Here is a 15,360-nt window from a genome sequence, read left to right as displayed (position 1 = left end):
AGGCAAGGTCTCATTTAAAACGCTGTCTAGCAGAATTGATGCTTGAACTGATCCCGCGTTACAGGCTGGACTGCTCATTTCAAATGATCAAGTCAGCTTCCTACAGAGACCCAAAGAATGTAGCTATTTTAATTTAAGCAGCGGCTGATCAATAAGCCCAGCGGAAAACCTTAATAATGCAACATTGTGGGATATTACAAGGGTATATGAAACACAAAAAACATATTTGGATTACTAAGAATGATTCGTAGAATGTCAGTACTTAGTATGGGAGATCTTTTCTAGCCTGACAGACAAGAATATTAAAATTCCTTAAGTCACCATTGGTTAGGAATTTTCTGGTGCAAAGGCGGTGGTTCTATATGACAAGAACAAAATGTTTTTTAAAATGTATAAAAATTTCAGTTGGACTTACAGTGGACTGAATCCCCCCCCCCCTCTTAGAGTAATGATGGTATGTGGAAAATAATACCACCACCACAAACAGGCTTCAGGAGTTGTTGGGGGGTTTTTTTTGGGGGGGGGAGTAAATCCAAGAGATGGAATAAAGGGATATAGGGATTTTTGTAAAATGTGACACAGAGAGTTTGCACTTCAATATGCAGTTATTTGCAGCTTGCCAAATAAAGCTATTATTTTTCTTGTTCAGAATTAGAATCTTGTTATGATAGTTCATTCAGATCATTTTCAGTTTTTACTTATAATTTCTCTTCCTAAAGGACTCCCTTGGAACCAATGATTTTTTTGTTCACTGTTTTATATGCCTGCTCTTTTATCCATTTCACTCACCACAACATGTTTAATTCATTAAAAATATATGTAAGACACTGAAAACAAATCGGGAAAATGAATTTATTTTAAATGATAAAACCTTTGTTTCACCAATACGACTAATCACCAGTTCTAAGTAGTACAAGGTAGTTTCCCTTGTATATGACTAGCTAACAGATTTTTAAAAAAAGCAATAGTAAAGACTTTTTATTTGTACAGACATTAAGTCAGGAGACATGCAAAACTCTCTCTGTATTTCTGCCTCTCTCTTTTAATGGTACTCATATAGAAAGAAGCAATTCAAGGAAAGCCCAAAAATGGAATTTGGGCCCTAAAAAGCATAACTAACCATCTACAATCCCAAATTCTGGCTCTAAAAAGACTGCCAACATAAGGCAAAGCAGGTTGCGCAAAGCTGTCTTTATGTAAAAGGCAAATGTCAAAAGAAAACCTCTGATATTTGGTTGTGGGCTCCCACTTTTCATACAGGCATTTCCTAAATCCATGTTTGATGAGCTTCCCCAGCTCTAAATTCTGCAAATTCCCTCTGGAGCAGTACAGAGTGTGCTTCATGAAAATGTCATCTGCCAGTGCTGCAATTACTCACACTCCAGCAATCATGTGCACAATGCAGAATGGGTCGAATTCAGGTGAGAATGAGAACCAGCAATCAAGCCTCTGGAATTGAGAACAAAGCCATTTTCTTTCATTTGCCATCAACACAACCATCAAGGCCTTAATTACAAGGCAAGTGTCAAGCCTGGCTGCTGAAAGGCTTATTATTATACAGCTCAGCTTCAAATCAGTTTTGTATTGATGAACTGCAAAAGGGGGGGGGGAGGAAGCCAGCTATGCCCCACAAGAAAGGAAACAGGGACTAAATGATTAGATGATTGGCAGGTGGGGGGGGGAGAAACATAGCCATTAAAAATGTATTTTTAGATAAGGAAATAAAAACTGGGCACAAAGGAGAGAAAGCAAAATACCTGAAACTATTCTATAAATACACTCCTCATTCAAAATCTGAGTTATTGAAGAATCATTTGGAAATTTATTCTAATTGATATTACATATTAACATGCGCGTGCACTCCATCATCACAGAAATCCAGAAGGAAACCCCAATTTCTTATCAGGAATGCTTACTTAGCAATTCTGTAGCCATTAAAAAAAAGAAAAGCAAGTAGGTTTTTAACAAATGGATGTCCTCCACCTTACCTTATATTACTGCTGCAATTAATAAGCACTGTAAATGCTACTGGTATTCACCTTTACAAGATACCTGACCCTTTTCTGTACTACCACATATCCTCATGATAATTCAGAACTTTTGAGCCATATCATCAAAGGCCACACACACACACACACACACACACACATGGGCATGTCCAAATACTTATGCGTGCACATATATATATATATATATATATATATATATATATATGCAGGTTTTGGTGTCCTCGGGTGTCTTCCCGTGTAAAAGTTGGGGTGTCTAGGCGACGTTTCGACGAGGTCTCACTCGTCATCTTCAGGCTGGTGCTTTCGGCTTCTTGTTACTGGAACAGAGCAGGATCTCAGTGTTTGAGTTCCTATAAATACTGTTGAGGGGGTGTGGTGTATAGCCTCCAATGTTCTGGGCAGAGAGGAAGTTCCCAGGCTAGTGTGCCTTTTCTTCTTTTGTTCCTTAATTACTTGAGGGATATCTTGAGTGATTTCTTGAGTGATATCCTGAGTACCACTTAGGTGGGTCATTAGGTGTGGATTAGTTGCTAAAGTCTTTGTGTCTTGACCTCTTGAACTTTGTGAAGAGTTTTTCTGAGAAGATGGCTGTACTGCACTTAGTTGTGCTCTGGCTTGGCTTCGTGTATAGGGGCGAGCTGTGGTTTTGTGGCCTGTGTCAGCCAGATCTGTGTAGGGATTGCAGGGGGGTGCAGCATCCGGAGGTGCCATCATGGTTTGGCTACTGGATGGTGTCTGTAATTTATCTGTGGAGAGGGTCTGGGTTTGGGTCTGGTGTGGTTGATTGGTGATGGCGTTCTGTGTGCCTCTGGATCTGGTGTCAGTTTTTGTGGGGAGGGCTAATTTCCAGATGTCTGGCAAGCGGGATGTGTCGTCACGCTTGTTCATGTTGTGAGGGTGTTTCTCTATCTCGATGGCTTCCATGATTATTCTCTTGTGGTGATGTTCCATGTTAAAGAGCAATTTGGAATCTGCAAAATTAATTTCGTGTCCTGTTTCTTTCATGTGTTGGAAAAGAGAGGAAGTTTTTTCTTCTTTTTTTTTTTGACGGCATTCTTGTGTTCTCGCAGAACACAATATATATTTGCTTTCGTAGATTTTCACGGGTACAGGAATGCAGGTTTTGGTGTCCTCGGGTGTCTTCCCGTGTAAAAGTTGGGGTGTCTAGGCGACGTTTCGACGAGGTCTCACTCGTCATCTTCAGGCTGGTGCTTTCGGCTTCTTGTTACTGGAACAGAGCAGGATCTCAGTGTTTGAGTTCCTATAAATACTGTTGAGGGGGTGTGGTGTATAGCCTCCAATGTTCTGGGCAGAGAGGAAGTTCCCAGGCTAGTGTGCCTTTTCTTCTTTTGTTCCTTAATTACTTGAGGGATATCTTGAGTGATTTCTTGAGTGATATCCTGAGTACCACTTAGGTGGGTCATTAGGTGTGGATTAGTTGCTAAAGTCTTTGTGTCTTGACCTCTTGAACTTTGTGAAGAGTTTTTCTTTTCTTCAGAAAAGGCACACTAGCCTGGGAACTTCCTCTCTGCCCAGAACATTGGAGGCTATACACCACACCCCCTCAACAGTATTTATAGGAACTCAAACACTGAGATCCTGCTCTGTTCCAGTAACAAGAAGCCGAAAACACCAGCCTGAAGATGACGAGTGAGACCTCGTCGAAACGTCGCCTAGACACCCCAACTTTTACACGGGAAGACACCCGAGGACACCAAAACCTGCATTCCTGTACCCGTGAAAATCTACGAAAGAAAATATATATATATATATATATATACACACACATATACATACACATAATGCAAAGCGTGTTCTCCTTCATGGAGAGCACGTGTTGCGGTGGGGTCTGCTGAGCCACCCCTCTGTTACCAGGCAGGGTCTCTAAAGATGGCCTGGGGCAGTGATTGGTTCACTGGGTTGCTGGGGTAAAAGTTATGTTGCAATTTTGGTGGGAGGGGTAAAATGTTTAAATACTCTGCACGCAGCCTGGAGCTTTCTCTTTGCTGAAAACCTGAAAACAAAACACTGAATTACTATATATCTACTGGTGATTTTGAAATAGCAGATCACACTTCCGCTTGTACAGGATAGAACACCTGATTTTTGCTGGTCCTCCTTACCCACTGCAGAATCCAGTGCCTTTGTTCTTTAACCAGCAAAAACAATGCAGGAGGCAGCAGTTACAAGTCACCAGTCTCTGCAGCCACAACAGGTGCTATGATTCTCCAGTGGTTTGATTTCACCACTGAAAGCGCACTCCATTTTCTCTTGAGACAGATGGATACCAACAACTTTATGTGTCAGTACTCACGATTACAGAGAACTGTCTTATTCTATTTTTTATGCCTGTGGCAGCCAATTATGTGCTAGCATCCACAGCACTTTTATCAATATATAATTTATTATTATTATTACAATTTAATGTCCACCTTCACCCTAAGCTCCCAGGGTGGGTTACAATAATATGACTACTAGCACCTCTATTCTTCCCCCCAAAGAACAAATTGTCAATGGCACAGACCTAAATAATGGGTGGGGGGATATGTTGTCACAGTCTATTGATGGGAATACTGAGCAGTAGGTCTTTCTAATATCAAACTTGTTTTTAACTTCATAGAGTTTTGCCATCAACTACAACTACAGGCTCTAACTCACTATTTTACTAAATCAATCCTTCTTTGAACTCAGCTGGCATCATAGTCACCATAAGCCCCATTTAAGCAAAATGAGATGGCAAGGGTGGTATTCGTTTACAATTACTTTACTGAATTTGTGCTAGGTGGTATGCTATGTTCTATGATTTAAAATAGACTCTTACACAAGTTTATTAAAGAGCTCCTTGCCCCCCCCCGCCACTGCCATTCTCTTTTGTTTCACACACACACACAAATATAGAATCCTGCCTTCAGTTTTGTTTCTTCTGCATTCTGTGCCCTTACACACACAAAAAAAAATTCAAAAGGAAAATGAAACAAGACGGTCGCTATGTTTTATCCAGAGCATGTAGGTTTCTGTTTCATAAAAATTCCGAGAGGAACATAGCCATTGTTAAGTTGTGGGCGAACATATCAGACGACACAGCGATTCTTCCAAAGCAGCTCTTTATTTGTAAGCTGCAACAAAAACTGAGCTGAGGAGCTCAGTCAGCCTGCTTATATAGAGCTCCAGAACAATGTAACTGTTGCCATTTTCTAAAACTATCCAATCACTGAACGTCACTTTTCGATCCTTCATTTGCATACAAACTATCCAATCACTGAACGTCACTTTTGATCCTTCATTTGCATAACTATCTACAGTATCCCCCTGCTGGCCCAGGGTGAGAACTTCAGTACATAACAGCCATGGCCATTTGACATATCTCCAAGGAGGTACTTAAGGTGGAAGGTTTCAGATTTTCCAGTTAAGTTTACCAATAGGGGTTTAATTAATTGATCCCTGGCTTGTTTGAACTGCTCACAGAGTAGTAGGATATGCTTCATAGGGTATACCAGACAGTCTGCTGTTTAGTACTTCTGATGGAAATACATTTAGTCTAGCTTTGGTGAATAATCGACGATAGTTAGGTACAGACAGACTCATGAAATGTGATGGTAACTGAAAAATCATGGCCATAGTGGATTTCAGATGCAAATGGTCCACAGGTTACATAGGATTTAGAGCGAAGATTGCCATGTGAAATATCCCATAACCTCTGCCTCAGGGATTTAAGGACAATTTCATAGCCCAGATTATGTAAAAAGGATGGTGAAAGACCAACTGAAGAGGCTTTTCGGGCCATAGCTTACAACCATAAGCTGAGAAGACTCCTCATTGGTTAGATGTAAAAGTAATTCCTTCCCGAGGCCAAATACTGAGATCTTTAGCCAGTATTTCAAAGCAGCCCACCACACTTTGGTGGAGAATGGGCATTCACCTGTTTACAACAATGGAATTGAGTTAGGGACACAGTTTGGGACCTGAAGTAGGGACCGAAGGAACTTAGCTTAGAACCCATTTAACTTAGAAAATAGACCATTGTATCAGACGTTTGAAGCAGATTTCGTGTTAAAGACTCTTATGACTGATAGAACATAGTGACCTCCCTTTGTGAAGAAGAAACAGAGTATAGCAAGTTTGTTCATCTCTGCCTTCTGACAGATAGTCTGCCAGTGGCAATTTCAGGGCTTTGTGTGGTGAAACAACAGCCCCCCTAGGCTACCAGAAGCATTTAGTCTGCTCTAGATTATGGTCATTAGTACCAATTTACAAGGGGAATATCCTTTTCTTGAAGACCAAAATTTTGGATTTCTCATAGTTGATGGATAACCCGTTTACAAAACAGTAATCTGATGATGATGATGATGATGATGATGATAAATTAATTTATATCCCACCCATCTGGCTGGGTTTCCCCAGCCACTATGGGTGGCTCCCAACAGAATATTAAAAGTACTGTACAATAAAACGTCAAACATTAAAAACTTCCCTCAACAAATCTGCCTTCAGATGTCTTCTGAAGGGGGTCTTCTAAAAGTCAGATAGTTGTTTATTTCTTTGACATCTGATGGGAGGATGTTCCACAGGGCGGGCACCACTACTGAGAAGGCCCTCTGCCTGGTCCCTTGTAACTTTGCTTCTCGCAGTGAGGGAACCACCAGAAGGCCCTTAGCGCTGGACCTCAGTGTTCACTGATAACTTCTTTAGTTGGTATTTCAAGCCAGGTCTGGAACGGGACACACACACACACACACACACACACACACACACATAAAGGTAAAGGACCCCTGGACAGTTAAGTCCACAAAAAAAAACACACACACACACACACACACTATATGAATCTTATTGAAATATTTGCAATCTAGGCATTAATATAAATGGTTCTTATCCCTGGGTTATTTGTTTCTTCCCCTTTCATTTTGATAACCAACTGATGAATCACAATAAATCATGTAGGGGCAATAACTTTCTAGTGAAATTGAACTTTGAAAAATGTGTGCTACTAGAATCACTGAATACGAGAGAGAGAGAGAGCCCTTTTCCTACAAATTCATATAAAATGTTGGTAATGTTGAGTTTTGCTTTCTCTTATACCACATATGATGGCGTGACTGAGCCTGGGTCAATTTTTAAAATTCTATACAGTACATTTGTAGAAAGTAAATTTGATGGAAGCCCCATTTTAAGCAATCCAGCAATGCAAATCTAGTCACAGGAAAGAAACTATACTTCAGGTGTGTAAAGTAAATATTTTAGGTGCATAATTATTTGAATATTTATACACCTGTAAGAATACAATAAAACCCTCAGTAATATTAAATACAAATTTAAAAAACTAAGCAGATATAGTTGATTGTAATTCTGTTGGTGACAATCAGTTCTAAGTCATTAAAAGCTAGCAAGAATAAAACATCTTTATTCTTTATTCTGCTGAGTGTACCTTTAGTAACCTAAAAGTGAGAAAAGATTTCCTGAGATCTACACAGGGCAAGAAAGGTTAAACCACCTTATTATGCTCTCAAAAGAAAATAGGTTTGCTAGCCAAATCTCTTTTCATTATTTAATCAATGTTCACCAAAATGAAAGCAAGGAAGAAGTCATTCAGGTGGCCTACCAGTTTAAGTATTACATGATTCATTAATTATTGTAATAAAGGGCTTTGTTTGAACTAATGCAAGCATTTGAAAATTCCTGTTCCTAAATTTTTTAACTGTAAATAATGTTTATAGTAACTTCAATGATTTGTAATTTCCTGATGTTGAAAGATATTCGTTTTGCATACTATTAAAATAGGTTTGCCCAATGAATTGAAATTCAATGTTATTAATGAATTCACCACAGTTAAATACTCCATACTAAACTTTATGAAGCACACATTTATTATGTTGATATTCTGTGTATTTCAATATATTGATAGCAATTGGAAGAGGTACAAGCGGAAGACCAAAAACTATGTTTTGCTTCAGACTGCAGGTTTTCTCTTTGTGGCCCTATTCTACTACATACTGAAGACTTCCAACCCTAGCTTCTCCCGCATAATGAACAACATTTCTGGAATCATTACATATTTTTGCTATTGAGTTATGACACAAAAAGGACACCCTTGGTGTTTTACACAGTGGAACTTTCATCCCATACATAAGATTGCATTGTGAAGCTCCTTTTGCTTCACCTCTTCACAACACAGCCAAATGGATGCTGAGGAAAGCAGCTGCCACCTTTTATGATCAGAGTGAAAACTGCCGCAGTCAGATCTGCTCCCAAAGCCACCCACCTGGATTGGCTGAATTCAAAAGGGGGGTGGCAGGAACCCCCATAGTACCTTGAGACCGACCTGGTGATTTACAATGGTCGGCCGCACAATGGAGATCGGATGCTATGGGTCGAAACCACTACCCACCCCAAACTGGGTAATCATCCATTATAAACATCATGTCAGCACAACCCCCTTCTTTCCCAAAGGGATGTCACATCACCGTTGCAATGTAATTATAACATGCTCAGTTATTTAAAAGCTGAGGTGCATAGCAATGACGACCAGGCAGTTCCTTTTTTGAGAATGGGAAAGTGGTATCTCTGGAACAGATGGTGCAGGATGACATTTGATGGGTTCAGTGGGACTGTGTAGAACCAACATCCCAGAGCACAAGGACTGATCTAACTGTAACTAATGTGACTCTTTTTTTTCCCCTCTTGCAAGTTTCCATGTGATCTTCGCTAGGCAGGCAGACCAGCTGCAGTATACATATCCTGGCAGAAGCTGCAATGATTTACAATGATCACCTTTGCCTAGATACAGCAGCAGGGGATAAGCATTATTCAATGTTTACCAGTATCCCTATCAGTTTATATATATAAAAAAAAACAGGCAAATTTCTCCCAAATTGCTTGGACACAGACCATCACTTTTCCATGCTTCTCAGTTTAATACATTACACTGCACAGCTCTTTGCTGAAAATACATGCATGCTTCCATTCTTCATAAATTAACTCCTCCATTCTGACAGATACATCAGCATAGACCTAGATACAGGCAAAAAATAACTTTAGATAGGTATTCATGCAGCATTGCAAATTCAAGCAAAATGTAGACTATGCTTCTCAAAGAGGTACATACAGAGATTTGAGGGCTGGGCCTTTGGGTTTTGTAAAAGTTTCGGCTTGTTATATATTTTTAACGGAAAAGGCAAGCCATGCATACTACAAATAAAATAAATATTTAGATGTAGTTTGCCTTTTGCACAAAAGAAAGAAAATCCTAACTTGAGAAAATTCCTTGTCAGCCCCTGTTGGGATAGTGTATTCTTAATATTGTAACTTGCCCTGAGCTGTTGGTTTAGGCAAGGAAGGAAATCTAAAAGTAAATGAGAGTACAGGCCACTACTGAGCACAGTATGAGAAATAATACATTTTGTGCATGTTTTATCTTTCTCTACCTTTTAAATTAAAAAAGACAGGGCAGGGGGAGGGGTGTTTCTAGACTCCACCTACATACATTAAAGTCTGTTTTGTTTTAGTGTCCATCCATAAGAAATACAGTCATACCTCAGGTTGAATGTGCTTCGGGTTGAGCGTGTTTGAGTTGCACTCCGCGGCATCCTGAAGTAACAGCGTGCATTACTTCCGGGTTTTGCCGCTCGCGCATGCACAGACACTCAAAATGACGTCATGTGCATGCGCGGAAGCAACAAAATGCTACCCGCACACGTGCGCCATCGCAGCTTACATTGCGTTCAGGATGCGAACGGGGCTCCAGAACGGATCCCGTTCGCATCCCGAGGTACCAGTGTAATGTATTTTCAATTCAGGTTATTGCTGAGCTCTATGAACAGTATTATCATCGTGTGCAGGATGGACCATTTCAGAGTGCACAATTGGACCATTTCAGAGTGCACAAGCATCCAAGATGGCTAAAATAGTCTCTCGCTTTTAAAAAAATATATACATTCACACAGAAAACTAGCATGTTGCAATATATATTCCTGACGTTTAGTTTTCTGCCTAAACTGGTTTCCATTAGCTGAAGCTAATGGAAGGCACTCTGCACCATAGAGAATACCTAAGCCTCAAGTGACAGAAATGGACCCAGAAGCACCTCCAAGCTACATACCCACTCCTTCAGAGGGAGTGCAACCCTCCCATCAGGAGCAGGCACCCTTCCATCCATCCTGTCTAAGGAACCACCCACTAACAGTGCCTCAGTCTTATCTGGATTGAGCTTCAGTTTATTGGCTCTCATCTAGTCCATCACTGAGGCAAGACAACGGTCCAGCAAATCCACTGCTGCATCTGCAGATGTAAAGGATAAGAGCTGTGTGTCATTAACATATTTCTGTCAATATACTCCAAAACTCTGGATGGCTCCACTCAAGAGGTTTCATGTAGATGTTACACACCATGAGGGATAAAATTGAGCCCTGAGGAACCCCACTTTGAAGGCTCCACACGACCAAAGAGCATCTTCCTCTGGAAACAACCATCCAAGTATGACCAGAACCACCACAAAGCAGTGCCACCCACCTCCAACTCAAAAGCCATTCCAGAGGGATACCATGGTCGATGGTACTGAAAGTGGCTGAGAGGTCAAGGAGAATTAACAGAGGTAATCATACAGGGCAACCGAAGCAGTTTCTGTGCCAAAACAGGGCCTAAACCCTGATTGAAATGTATCTAGAAAATCAGTTTACTCCAATAGCACCTGGATCTGGTCTATGTCTACCCACTCAAGAACCATACCCAAGAAGAGAAGAAAAACAACAGCTATAGCACATGATTCTGCTAATTATTCACCTCCATCTCAGCACGGTATTATAGTTTTGTGAGCACTTCAAATGATTAAGTATAGTGTCTCCAACTTAACCAGAAATCTACTGAATTATTCCTTAGAATATTTTTTTTTAAAAAAGCAAACAAACATGAGTATTCCACACATATGTATGGCTTTTGCTGTGGGTTGCAAGCTACATAAAACATGTAGGCTTTCCTGGCAATAACTACATGAGAGCAACGCAGGAAAAAACCAGAATATATGAGTATGTTTTGATGTGTATGGATTCATAATTAAAAAATAAATCAATATGTTAAAAGAAAAGCCATGTAAATCCAGTGCCTCAGCATATTACAAAACTGCAAGTAAAGGCTATCACATCTTAATTTCCTGTGCCTCGCTTACCTAAAGCCACTCTATGTTTACATTCCCCTCTGCATTGTAGCCAAATTTGGGGGGGGGGGCAAATCTGTCTGCATACTTCCCCATGTGTGCAGAGAGATACATGTGCACATGATTTTCACATAGCTGAAAGAAGTCATTGCAATCAGCAAGGAATATAAATGTGTGTGTGTGCGTGCGTGCGTGCGTGCGTGCGTGCACACACCAAGCTGCAGGGGTTGGCCTTTCTAATACCCTGTAGCTCCTAAACAGTGGCAGGTGGAAACTGACTTTGAAATTGGCTTGCCAATTTATTTTTAATTATTATTAATACAAGGCAAAGCCTATTTTCCTTTGTGCCCGTCTCCAGTTCTGACATGTGATCCACAAGGCCATCACAGAGCCCAGATGCCACGCTGCGGAGAATATTCTTCCAGCAGCAGCATCTGGCTCTACAGTGAGCTCCACAGGCAGTGAAGCTGACAGCTCAGAAGTTGCCTGTGGGTCTGTCATGTAGTTAGGCTGCTAGCTGAGCTGTCTTAGTGCCACTTTTCTTTGACTTACCTTTGATCCTAAAATATTTGCATATGATTATGCAGTGAGGAAAGCTCCTGTGAAAACCTACTACAAGCATGTGAACATGCATGTGTGCATACACATACACTCTCTTTATTTATGCATTTACAACCTGTCAACAGATAAGCATGGTCTCCGAATTGAGTTCCTCACGACCACTTTGCAACAATGACCAAGGGGAATAGTTATAATTCAAGCTTATGTACTCTCTGTGGTAAAATCTCGTAATGTATACTATCAGGAGGTATAGCACTGGGTACCTTCTAATCTTCAAACTTTGTACACTTCAGAAAGTAGTTCTTATTTCACGAGAGCCAGAATTTTAAATTCCACTTTTCCTGTTTAGTATTTTTCCACATGCATCATCACAGGATTGAACACCAGAAACGGAGACAAGGGAGAGATTGGTAGAAATGAACAAAAGAAAGTCAAAGACAAATAAACATTAAGGGCAACTCTGATCCTAAAGAACCCTGCCATGATGCCCACCCTTTAAAAAAGTATGTACATATTTCATCTTACTTCCCACAGGCATGATTGTTGCAAAGTTAAAAATGGTTAAGTCCTACTGCTTTCAATGGAAGAGTGAAGCATACGCCGGATCAGAAGAATTGAAGATTGTTTAAATTTGTGGCTGTCTGTATAGAGCCATTCCTTTCAAATACTTGAGAAAACAAAAGAGAAGGGGTGGGGGAATGGAAGTCAAAACTGGGCAGCCATTGCAATAACCGGGCAATTACCATGGCTTACTGCAAACAGCATGCATGAACTAGCAGCAGGCCAGTGCATGATACCAGAGCAGTCCTGTTTTGCTGTACCCTTCCTTGAGCCATGAGCAACAAGCCATGAACTTTGGCTTCTTGTGACATGTAAATCAGCACTTGTGGTTTGTTTCTCCCAAACAAACCACAACCGTTAAGCCAACAAGCCGTGGTTTGCCATTGTTGTTCACATGTCACAAGGCTTGCCACTCCTGGCTTGAGGAAGGGTGGAACAAAACCAGAAAGATACAAGAATTTGCTGCTCATTCACAGTAACAGTAAGCAATCACCCATGGCTTACCATGACATATGAACATGGCTGGTGCATGGCTAGAATAAGTTAGCTTCAAGTCATAGTATGAAAAAATAGCCTGAAGTCATATCAAGAAGTATCTATAAATACAAACAATATTTTTTAAAAAAACAACAACATGTGCCTCCCCTTCTTTCCCTACAGCAAAACATTGAAGCATAATTGTACTTAAGCCTGTGACACAACTGAATAAGAGAGCCAATGTGGTGTAGTGGTTAAGAGCGGTGGACTCGTAATCTGATGAACTGGGTTTGATTCCCTGCTCCTCCACATGCAGCTGCTGGGTGACCTTGGGCCAGTCACGCTTCTCTGAAGTCTCTCAGCCCCACTCACCTCACAGAGTGTTTGTTGTGGGGGAGGAAGGGAAAGGAGAATGTTAGCCGCTTTGAGACTCCTTAAGCGGAGTGAAAGGGGGGATATCAAGTCCAAACTCTTCTTCTTCTTTTCAAGAAACACCTTGTATAAATAATCTCTGTGAGCAAGAATGCTAGCCCTTGTCAGCTGCCATTCTCACTCATTTCCCTTTAGACAGGTCCACCTTTCAGTGAATTTTCTCCTTCGACACAACTGTGAGCATGAGCCCCTTTGGCCCTCAAGTTTCTCTCTTCTGCTGTAAGCATCCCAGTGCCCATCAACACCTCTCCAGTTCCTGAACTCACCATCTATAATGTCTCACTTGTGGACTAATGCTACCTAATACTAATACAGTTCTGCCAGCATAGCAGCAGCCTCCTTCTCTGCCACCTGACCCAGACAATGTTTCTTTGACATCTGTCAGTCATTATGCCTTCACACGCTGTATAATTGCTGAAGTCATCATTTAAAGGTTGATCTTCATAATGAACCCCAACCTTAAAATATCTTGTTTCCATAGGGATATTTCACACCCACTCTATTTTACTCAGCTCAAACGTTTTCCATAATCTGTGCTTCCCTTGTGATTAAAATACATGATCTTCCAAGTGCAGAATCAAGTTAGAGGTACTGTGTGTGCATAATTTTTCCCCTCCCCAAATTTTCACTGCCAACAGGAAGACAAATCAGGATCTTCAGAAGCAGCATAATCACTCCATTTGTGCTACTTCTGATTATGTGGAACAAATGGATACATGGCTTGGAAAGCTCCTGAATGAGTAGAGATGCTCTGGTTGCTACAAAACTGTTATTAGAATCGCTACAAAAATCGAGGGGCACCCAATAGCACCAGAAAGGATGTACCTGGCAACTGGCACCCAGACTGCTCAAGAGGACAGACGTAAGTTTTTGCTGAGTGCTCCAGGGTATTCAAAGGATCTAGCCTCTACTTCATCTTGCATTCTCTTGGATATGGAGATTTCATTCTCTACTAGTATTTCTGCCCCTACACTCTGTCTAACCCAATTATCTATCTTTCTTTTTTACTTTGAGATAATGAGAACAGTGGGGATTTCAAATGTAGTTTGGGGTTTTATTTATTTTTTTAAAAAAGAAAACCGACAGATACTCCCCAGTGCCTGCTTAAGACAAGTTCTTCAGATTTTCCTCTTCTCTTTATGCTTCTCTTTTTCCTCTTCCTTCCACTCTTCACCCTTTCTTCATTTCACACTTAAGTTTACCCCTCCCATCCCTTCAATTCAGATGTTTGCATTGCATCCTTTCTAATCCCTGAATATTTCTTTCATGCAATTCTGCCTCCTTGGTCTCATTTTCTTCCACACTTCACATTTCTTTACTTTCTCCATACACACACACACCCTTATTTGGCTCAAAACCTTCTCTCCCCCCCTCCCATTATTACCCTTGTCTCCTCAACTCTCCCACCCTCCCCATTTTTTTCCACACACCCCATTCATTTTTTTATTGCCAATCACCATTTTTATTGCAGGAACCCTCCAATAAGCAGGGCTTAAACTTGAATCAGGGATTCCCAGAAAACTGTGGAGCCATTAGGAACTCCCTGGAGGAAAAGAGTTTCTCCTGTGTTTTCTTACGCTAGGTTCCACACCAGAAGAACAGAATCCCATTTGTCATTTGTATGCTCAGCTATCTCTTTATGATAATTAGCCCTTAAAGTAGGGGTACATCAATGTGGTGCCATCTGAATGTTGTGGGCTACAACTCCCATCAGCATAGCTAATGGTCAGGTATTATGGGATGAGTCATTCAGAAAAACTAGAGGTCACCAGGTGATGTTCCTCTTGGATCCTGGCAGAATGGTGGACTACAAATTTATTAAATAAATTTAGCAGGATTTCAAACGCATCTTCCTATTCTTCAACACGTAGGAAAGCATGTGTAATCCTCATATTATTTCAACCAGTTGCTTCTCCTGTGTTTCCATATGCTATAACTCATACCACAAATATGTTTGCGTGGACAGGCGGAGTCCCCAGATCCTGCGCGGTCCCCCCGTCATGTGGAATAACGACTCAAGACAACGTGCTATGGGATTAAATTGGCCACAACTTTATTAAATTTCAAATGTGGGTAGACCTTGGCTCAGGCATTGGGTGTTCTCCCTCCCCAGTCTCCAGCTGGGGACCTAGGGAGCATCAGGGTTATCCAGTGTGTGGGGGGGGATGGGCCGGC

General features: G+C 41.0%; 1 protein-coding gene and 1 long non-coding RNA gene across 17 annotated transcripts in view; both read right to left on the bottom strand.

Annotated features, from left to right (window-relative positions):
- The window catches only part of MYT1L (myelin transcription factor 1 like), a 288,821-nt gene that overhangs the window by 204,901 nt on the left and 68,560 nt on the right, over positions 1 to 15,360 (bottom strand). The gene's annotated exons all lie outside the window — the stretch shown is intronic.
- Positions 8,901 to 13,555, bottom strand: LOC309366209. Its single transcript, XR_014166575.1, has 3 exons — positions 13,452 to 13,555; positions 11,979 to 12,050; positions 8,901 to 9,017 (listed from the first exon to the last, which is right to left on the bottom strand). It is a non-coding gene; the product is annotated as an uncharacterized lncRNA (long non-coding RNA).

This window comes from Podarcis melisellensis (genome assembly GCF_964234715.1).
Source record: "Podarcis melisellensis genome assembly, chromosome: 3".
NCBI lineage: Eukaryota > Metazoa > Chordata > Lepidosauria > Squamata > Lacertidae > Podarcis > Podarcis melisellensis.
The sequence above is the reverse complement of the archived record's forward strand: the minus strand, read 5'-3'. Positions and strand labels throughout refer to the sequence as shown.